Source organism: Erpetoichthys calabaricus, chromosome 1 (genome assembly GCF_900747795.2).
Source record: "Erpetoichthys calabaricus chromosome 1, fErpCal1.3, whole genome shotgun sequence".
Taxonomy (NCBI): Eukaryota; Metazoa; Chordata; class Cladistia; order Polypteriformes; family Polypteridae; genus Erpetoichthys; species Erpetoichthys calabaricus.
In genome coordinates this window covers 63,681,841-63,691,381 of record NC_041394.2, presented here as the reverse complement: position 1 = coordinate 63,691,381, position 9,541 = coordinate 63,681,841, and the positions used below count along the sequence as shown (strand labels likewise).

The following is a 9,541-nucleotide window of genomic DNA, read 5'->3' as shown; positions in this document are numbered from 1 at the left end:
TACTACAAAATACTCAAAAATGACAAGTTCAGTCAGTTCCTGTTAGTGTTAAAAAGGTTAATAAACATGTTAGTATAAAACACCTAAAAAAATTGAAGGTCTCATTGTGTAGATGGTTTGAGGTGTCGCCCCATAGCAGTTTCTGTAAAGGCTCAGTGGCTTGACCTCCTCAGCAGACTCCATCATTCTTTTATTGTCATTTTGATGACACTTTCAAATATTTTTGTCTTTAAAATAGCTGAAATCGTATTGATCCTAAGTCACATTTATATTTATGAGTGGGCAGGAAGCACTCCACAGAGCAAATTTGTGCATTAGAACTGGTGCTGGGCTGTTTGGTGCCCTCCCACTGATGTAGGTGTTAGTACTTCTGCATTACTACCTCAGAATTTTGGCTTTGGACTAAGTCATTGCCATTATGGACTTTGCAGGGTCTCCTCTGTTTCTGTGCGGGCTTTTCCCTAGTACTCCAGTTTTCCATCTACCTCCTGTAAGACATGAAGATTAGGTTGATTGCTGTTTCCAAATTGCTCCCATGTAAGTGATCCCCATGAAGGACTGTTGCTCTGTCAAGGGCTGGTCCCTTGCCTTGTGTATGAAGCTGGCGAGATAAGCACCATGACTATGAAATGTGTTAAGGGAGTCTAAGAATTTAATGTTATATTATGGTACTATTACCTCTTTAATAAAAAGAAAACAAACTGGTTGATTATTTTTCTTTCACAGAGAAAAGTACTGTCAGCAAACCTGAGGGTGAGTAGAAAGTTTGAAGGTCCAGTAATGTTAGAGTTACGCTGTGGCTTTTTAACATACGAGGTACTGTATATTTCATTTTCCAACAGTTAAACCACCTGTGTTGTCACGTGCTATTTTAATCATGATCAGTAGAACTGATACAAAATTTAAATCTCCCCAGCTCATGTGACCTTTGCTTCTCAGTTATTTTTTTCCTCCTCTGAAAACATATCTCAGGTTCAGTTCTAAAATGTACAATATGTCAGATATTTAAAAGCATGGGTCTCTCTGAGGGAAATATTATAGTGCTCTTGGTTCCTATATCATTGCAATAATGTGTTAGACATGCATCACCAACCCTGCAAACAACACAAATAAGGAAGTATAGATGTCCACGGTATATAGTACATCAGTCCTAAACCACACTGTATTTCAGGATGTAACTTTCATTTCAAGGTTAATTTTATAAAACAAAAAGTGGTTCTTTCTCCCTGAAGTGATAGGACTAACTGTACAAGGTACAAAGGGATTCATTTGGAATGTGCTTTGTGAATAAACTTGCAGCCAACTGAAGTTTGAAAAAAATACTAAAACATGTTTAACTGCATTTTACAATGAGGTCTTGACTCTGTCTGCTGTCATTAACTTTCACATCCATCCATCCATCCATCTATCCATCCATTTTCCACTGCTTATCCAAAGTTAGGTCGTGGGGGCAACAGTCTTAGTAATGAAGCCCATACATCATTTTCCCTAGCCACACTTGCCAACTCATACTGTGGGATCCCAAGGCGTTCCAAGGTTCTGAGATATAATCTTCCCAGCAAGCCTTGGGTCTTCCCCTGGGTCTCCTCCCAGCTGGTTGTGGCTGTAAAACCTCCACAGGGATGTGTCCAGGAGGCATTCATATCAGATGCCCAAACCACCTCAATTTGTGCCTCTAAATGCAGAGGGTCAGTGGCTCTACTCCAAGGCTCTCCTACTTATCTCCACTTCTCACCCTGTCTTTAAGGGAGAGCCCAGCCAACGTGTGGTGAAAGCTCATTTCAGCAGCTTGTACCTGTAATCACATTAATTTGGCCATTACCCAAAGCTCATAACCATAGGTGAGGGCAGGAACGAAGATTGACTGGTAAATCGAGAGCTCTCTCTTCTGACTTAGCTCCTTCCTAACCGTTATAGATCAGTATAGTGATTGCATAACTGTGATCGCTGCCCCAATCCATCTGTCAACCCATCTCACTCAAGAACAACACCCAGAGGTACTTAAACTCCTCCACTTCAAGCAGTAACTCACCTCCCACTAGGAGAGGACATTCCACACTGTTCCTACTGAGGACCATGACTTCAGATTTGGGGGTGCTGATCCTCATCCTTGCCTCTTCACATTCGGTCACAAACATACCAATGTGTGCGGGAGTTCACAACTCGATGAAGCCAACAGGACCAAGTCATCTGCAATTATAAGGCCACTGAACTGGACCCCCTCCCCAGCTGTGTCTTCATATCAAGTTCATGAAAATCACAAATAGGACTGGAGACAAAGCAAAGCCCTAGCGGAGTCCCATACTCACTGAGTATGAGGACACAGCTCTCACAGTGATTATACAGGGACTGAATAGCCCTTATTAGGGGCCCTGGGAGTACCATACTCTCTCAGCACCCCCCAGAATCCCTCAAGGAAAACCAGTTGTACACTTTCTCTAAGGCCACAAAACACATGTAGACTGATTGGTCATATCCACATTGTTCCTCCTGGATCTGAGGTTGAATGACTGGGTGGAGTCTTCTTTCTAGTACCCTGGCATAAGCTTTTCCAGGGAGGCTGAGGAGTGTGATCACCTAATTGTTGTAGCACACCCTCTTGTCCCCCTTTTTAAAAACGGGGACCACCACCCTGGTCTTCCACTCCAATGGCACACTCCCTATGACCACGCAAAGCTGAAAATGTGTGTCAGCCATGACAGCTCAACAATGTCCAGGGCCTTCAGCATCTCTGGGCAGATCTCATCCACCCCTGGGGCTTTGCCACTGTGGAATTGCTTAACTACCTCAGTGATGTCCCTCCGGGAAATGGGCATCAGTTTCTATCTCTGCCTCCTCTACAAAGGGCGTGTCCATCGGGTTCAGTAGCCCCAGAAAGTGGTCCTTCCACCACCAGACAACATCCTCAGTCCGGGGTCATATGTAAATGAAAGCTAAATTAAAAAAAATAATTATTATCATTTATAGACTGTAACATTCTGTACAAGTGTGTCGTCTTTCTGGAGTTTACATCTTCACCTTGCATATGTATGGTTTTTAGAAGGGGTTTTATTCCTTTCTTGAATCCATCACTCTTAAGATGGGCTTTAGCTTTCTATGACACTGATTAGAAAAAGCAAGTGTAATGAAAATGGATAAATTAGGAGCCCATCACTAGCCAGAAGCTACTCTTTTCACATTTTTCTGTACTTTCAAGTTTTACCCATATGGCAATGAACACTTGGTCAAACATCTTTTGGAAATTTTGTTTAACAGTTTCCAACACATTCTCACTTTCAAGTCATTGCCAAGAGAATTTTACAGGTGATTTTACGAAAAAAAGTTTTATCAAAAATGGTAATCCTTCAATCTATAACTCCTTTCACATTGAACTCCATTTCAATGTACCTGATAAATTTATTGACCACGGAATCCATTCATGCAAACACCTTTTGCATCTGCCTCTTCTAAAACATTGGTAAAGGGAGACCGAGTTTATTTCAGCAGCTCTGGGCCATGTACCAAATCCTTTTTTATATAGTGCCATTCTATAATCAACATTAATCCAAAATGCTTAATAATTAAAGGCCATGCTGATTACTTCTGTTTTGCAGAGAAAAGCAATGTCAACAAAATTAACTCAAACTTCAGATTCTTACAGAATGATATATACTGCCTTTCTGTAAGACAGACAGGACAACTTCTCACTCATCAGTATCACTAAAATAGTCGCACTTCTTCAGACCAATTCAATGAAGAGATGCAATAACTTAACAGGTTCCACATACCATATATATTTGCATTTAAGTTCTCCTGCAGGTAAGTCAGGGCTTGATTTTACTGTATAATTTCCGGTATTTTATGAAGGTGATCGTGTAAGTCAAATGCAGAAAACTCACACTATTGGTCCAAGAGATTACAATATGCTAACGCCCACCTGAGAGAGTAACCACGGAGCACGCTGCCTTTTTTTCTATGTATTGTGCCTACGTGACCACACAGTAATACCCAAACTATTCTGAAGCAACATTTGCACTGTTTTGTGTTTTTTGCATCTCACACCCTCATATTTTATGGTAAGAGCATCCCTTATCTACGATGGAATGTTCGATCAGAAGAAAATATGAAGCTGTTTTTAAATTAAAAGGTGTTGAAATGGCGAAAGAAATTGGTAACTGCACTGCTGCAACAAAATTCGAAGTATCTGACAAACTGGTGCGAAATTGAAGGAGGCAAGAAGATGTAAAAAAAAAAAAAGTTAAGTATCGTATTTTTGAACAGGCGTATAGGTCGGGATATTATGATCAATTTTTCGTGTTTCAAGACCTGACTTATACGCGAGTGTATACGGTATCTCTACAAGCAGAGGAAAACCACATGGATACAAAGAGAACATGCAGATGCACACGTGCAGTTTATCCAGTTTCTGGACCTGTTTCAAGACACAAGGGTGTAGAGGCAACCTTGGCAGCAAAAAATACAACTCAGGACACATTCATTCACACACCCACACTAATTTTGGCCTACTCTGAATGTCCTTACATACAAATTTTTAGATTGAAGGAATAAACAAATACTATATTTTAAAATTATTTCATTTATAAAAAATATTGAAAATAACTTTTATTTTAAATATGAATGAGAGGGCAAAGAGATAATTAAGTATTAATCAAACTCAGAGTCACTATAACTTAAATTTTTTAGAGATTGGTAACAAACCTAATGTGGACACAGCAAAAGGTACCAGACATGTTAGTCAATTTTTATTATGTCATTTTTTTTTTTCAGTGAAGAGTCACGTCAGCAAAAGCAGTTCAATGCGTAAGTAAAATATTAAGTGTGGTCGCTATGTTTTTCTTATCCATTCTGTTGTGGTATGTAAAACACTGTTTCCTATGTTCAAAACACACATATTTCTTATTGTGTGTTGCTACATTATATGCATTGTACTTCCAGATAAGCATTTCATTGGTTTCAGCTTTCATGCTCACAGTTCTCGTTCTTATTACTAAAGACAAAATCAAACCTGTTTTTTCAGGGCAAGTTGCTAACTAATTGGACTGGGCATGTGACACTAGGTGATCGGCTTCATGAGCGCACATCTCTAACTGTCTCTGACTTAAAATTGTGTAAATGAAGGCTATGACTGAAAATCACTGAAAATGTCATGTAATGTGACACAGCTTTTAGTCATTTTTTAGCCACCTCAGTAACACCACAAGCACTCCTCAGTCTCACATTCCATATGTTTCTCTCTGATCCTCTGGCCTGCCTTTGTCATGCCAGTTGAGCCCTGGCCTTTATTCAAATTTCAACCACAAACCTACTGCTTTACTGAGCAGATGGCTTTGTGATGATTGATTTTTGCTTACAAAAATTTATTTTTGTATATATTTGAGCTAATTGGTTTCTGTTTCCACAGCTCTATCATACTTATTTTTCATGGCTGTGGTCATATTCTCTACTAGCTGTGCTACCTGTCTAAGACAGGTTGAATCTACGTAATCAACGAGGATGTAAGCATTTAATGTTTGCAGTGCACCATCTATTAAATGTATTTTGTATTGCATGTAGTAATAAAATGCATTGCATTTACCATTCCAATGGATGGTGCATCACAAACATTTGTAGTAATAAAATGTATTGCTACAAATATTTGGAATGTGCTATTTGTTGGAATGACACATGCAATGCATTTTAATATTACATATGTTTGTGATGCGCCATATGTTGGAATGACAGAGACACAGCAACTGGATGAACACAGAGATACACAGACACTTATCCTTTTATTAAGGTGGTTGATGTTGGTACCTGTCATGTGGTTGGTTGGCATTGTGGTACACACACACTTTATTTAAATGAGAAATTCCACATAGAAAACAAAAGTTCACTAGAATTTGAAAGTGTCAGTTCAATCCAATAAAAATATAAGAACCCTTTGACTTTATTTTAATTCAGCTGGCTTTCTCAGTATTCTGACCCCCTGTTCATCTTTTGGCACTGTTACTGGTTTAAACCTTATTTCTTTTGTCTCACGGTCAGTCTCTCTTTTTCCCTTTCTGGGCAGCTTAGAGGCTGGTTGGTCTTTTGGCTTTGGAACCCTTGAGGTTTTGTTTTTTTTCTCCAGCTTTGTCTTTGACTTTGTCTCCCAACCGTCCAACTTGAGCTGACCCTTTAATTTACTCATTTCTAACCCTATCCATCCTTGTCACACCCAATGCAAATCTTAGCATCTTTAACTCTGCTACTTCCAGCTCTGTCTCCTGCTTTGTGGTCAATGCCACCGTCTCCAGCCCATATAACATAGCTGGTCTCACTACCATCCTGTAGACCTTCCCTTTCACTCTTGCTGATACCCGTCTGTCACAAATTACTCCTGACACTTGTCGCCACCCATTCCACCCTGCCTGCACTCTCTTTTCCACAATCCCCATTGCTCTGTGTCAGCCTGGTAATCTTGTTTATTTCCTTGAAGTGTAATATTTTTGGTGCTCACTATAATAGTCACTATAAAAAATGAAGAATTTACCTAATGAATGCCAAAATCTTAATATCTTGTAGCATTTGCCAGCCAAGGCATGTTTTTGATTTTTTTTTTTTTGTCTTTTCTTTTTCAGGCAGTGTTCCCAAGCAAACAACTTCCACCCATACTGAGAAAAGTACGTTCACCTGTGAATCTAAATGTTTTTCATAGATTTGTAACTATCTGTGATTTGTAGGGACCTCAGCACTGTATGAACATAAAACCAGCCTGCCTGGGATGCCAGTTTCCTAAAGAGTCCACACACACCCACCCTGCGAAGTGTTGACCCCATATCCATACAACTGGACCACTTTGGGTTTGCTTGAATAATGTGGCGACTCACACAAGCAAGTACAGCAGTTCATTTAAAAACACCAGTTCACTGGACAATGTGTCTTTATATTGTTAGGGGCTACTGAAAGACCACATGTACCCAGGAAGAACACAGAAGTCACACCAGTCATTAATTTAAATAAGGTTGTGCTGGCAGCTACCATATCCAATACAGTAAATTATATCAAGTTGGAGGGCCGCAAAGAAAACTCATTCATGAAGGACACTGTAATTTCTAGATACAACTACTAGATTTCTAAACACAGTCTGCTAGATTTATTAATTAAATTGTTGAAGTAATCAAATAAAAATAAATGAAACAATTAGATCACTCTTCTTTTAACAGAATTATAGCTAGAGCCAAGACAAAAGAAACTATATTCATTATGGCCCCTGAAAACTGAAACATTAACATTAAAGGCTTCAATTATTTCTATACAATATGTTAAAAAATAGAATAGTTTTAAGTTCACCCCTGTAGTACTAGGGTGTTGTACTATGTTAGTCATTATTATAGACACCCCGAAAGCTTGCATATTGTAATCTTTTTAGTTAGCCAATCAAAGGTGTCATTTTGCTTGACTTCTCACTAAAGTTCATCCCTGAAATGCATATCAGTTTATTTTTTTTGCTGAATTCCTCATGTGCCTCATTTTGACATTTGCTTCCCTCACAATTGCATTACTTTTGATGCATTCAAACCAGCAGTTGGAAAATCTATCTGTGTTAGGTTTCATATGGGCTGAGCAGACACTATAATGACACAGAATTAAACTTTTTAGAGTTTTCCAAATCTCCAAGAGAACAAAGCGATACCCAGTGATGCCTCTCATGTCTACCATTTGCTCTTGAGGGCAAACTGTTCAAAAAACATAAAGACAGTAAGTGGACTAAAAGAAAAATAATCCAGTTTATTTGATTTGATCACAATTGTGGCACATCTACTATTAACATAAAATTAATAAAATATCTGCATATTTATGTGTATCCTTTTATCCCATTCAGCGTGTCAATAATAAGCAAAAGATTAGAAGTTGCCAAATGGGCACAAGCTTCACATCACTAAAGTGATTTTAGTTTAAACGCAGCATGCTACCACGATGACCCTTACTCAGAAAAGTGGAGTGAAAATAAATAAATGAGTAATCTTAAATTTAAGTAATTCTAAGGTATTTTCTTAGTCTAGGCAGTAATGTAATATGCGCATTGGAAAGGATTAAAATACAATCTTGTGGAAATGAATGCAACTTTTTTCTCCCCTAGAAAGCAAAACATCATCACATCTTGTGAAGAGTAAGTTGTTCTTAATTGTATATTATATCAATTAAGAAGAAGAAGAGAAGTGATATTTCTGTTTAGGTTTCTGTTTTATCTGTATTTTAATATATTCTTGTTTATCATGGAGAGTGCTGACTGCTGCTTGTTACTCAGACATGAAAGTATTTCACTGTATTCTTTTGCACTACTACTAATATTACTACTTCTACTACTAGAACACTGGATTTCAAAAGTGAAATTAGAAGACTTTAATTTTATAATTTACGTACATCATGTGTCCAGCTATTTACTTTGAAATCTAAAGTCTTTTAAATTGTTCTTCACTTGAAAATCAGGTTAAAGACGAGTGGATGTAAAACACAAAGCAATTGTTGACTAGCAAAATTAGTATACTAACTAGGAAACACAAATACAGAAGGATTAGGAGAGGAGTTAGTCAGATTCTTAAAACAACAAAGGTCTAACCATGAATCGGGCAAAAGCTCAGAAGAGAAGGACAAGATGAAAATTGAGTGCTGCCAAAAAACATGATAGACTTGGGGGTAATGTAACGGTTGTGTGTACAGTATATGAATCTGAAGAACTTGTATATAAACATAAGTTTTTACAATTAAACAGACTCAAGTGACTGGCATTGGCTGTGGGACTTGTGGAGTGAGTGTAGAGTGCAGTAAGCGTATGCTCAATCAGTTACATTAATAATTTTAATAAGGAAATACAAAAATCAGTATGTTGAAAAACTGAAATGTCACAACTCATAATACAGTCTTGTGTTTGTTCTGTTAACAGAGGAATCATCTCAGAAAAAAGCAGGTGAGAGTTTTCTGCCCTTTGATGAGTTTATATACTGCATACTATGAATGTACTGTATACCATAAACAATATTATGTTTTCTATTGAATATCTTGCTTTTACATTAATGTTTCTCTGTAACTATAAATGAATTTTTAGATGCACTGGTAAACTCTGTTTAACAAACACATATGAAAATAATTGTGGGATTTGTTCGATGTGTCCGTGGCTTTATACAGTAGATTCAATCTGCAATGACAGAAAGGTATATCATGTAGAAGAACTGCTGTATAATAAGAGTGCCACATTTATGGATTAAACAAATATGACAGAACATACATCACTGCCTTATCAGAGCTCCAGTGTGTCTCAATGTACATATTAAGTAAAGCTTAAATTAAATATTACCAAGGTAAGACATAGGAGAGTGATATGTTTCATTTAGGCATTTTTTAAAATATCATTAAGTTAAGAACCTGATCTTTATTCAGATGAATACAGTGAACTTTGGCTTTCCACTTTTTAGTAATTATGGTGTAGGTGTCCCCTAATTTTAATGCATAACTAATAAAAGTGGACATATTTTATTCTTTATCATCATGAATTACTGGATTACATGATGTAGTGTTCCAC

The 9,541-nt window shown here is 37.6% G+C and overlaps 1 long non-coding RNA gene across 1 annotated transcript; it reads left to right on the top strand.

The window, feature by feature from the left end:
• The first annotated feature begins 722 nt into the window (after positions 1-722).
• LOC114662335 (uncharacterized) lies at positions 723-8,934 on the top strand. Its single transcript, XR_007933569.1, has 5 exons — positions 723-753; positions 4,768-4,800; positions 6,600-6,641; positions 8,102-8,131; positions 8,906-8,934. It is a non-coding gene; the product is annotated as an uncharacterized LOC114662335 (long non-coding RNA).
• Positions 8,935-9,541: the final 607 nt, after the last annotated feature.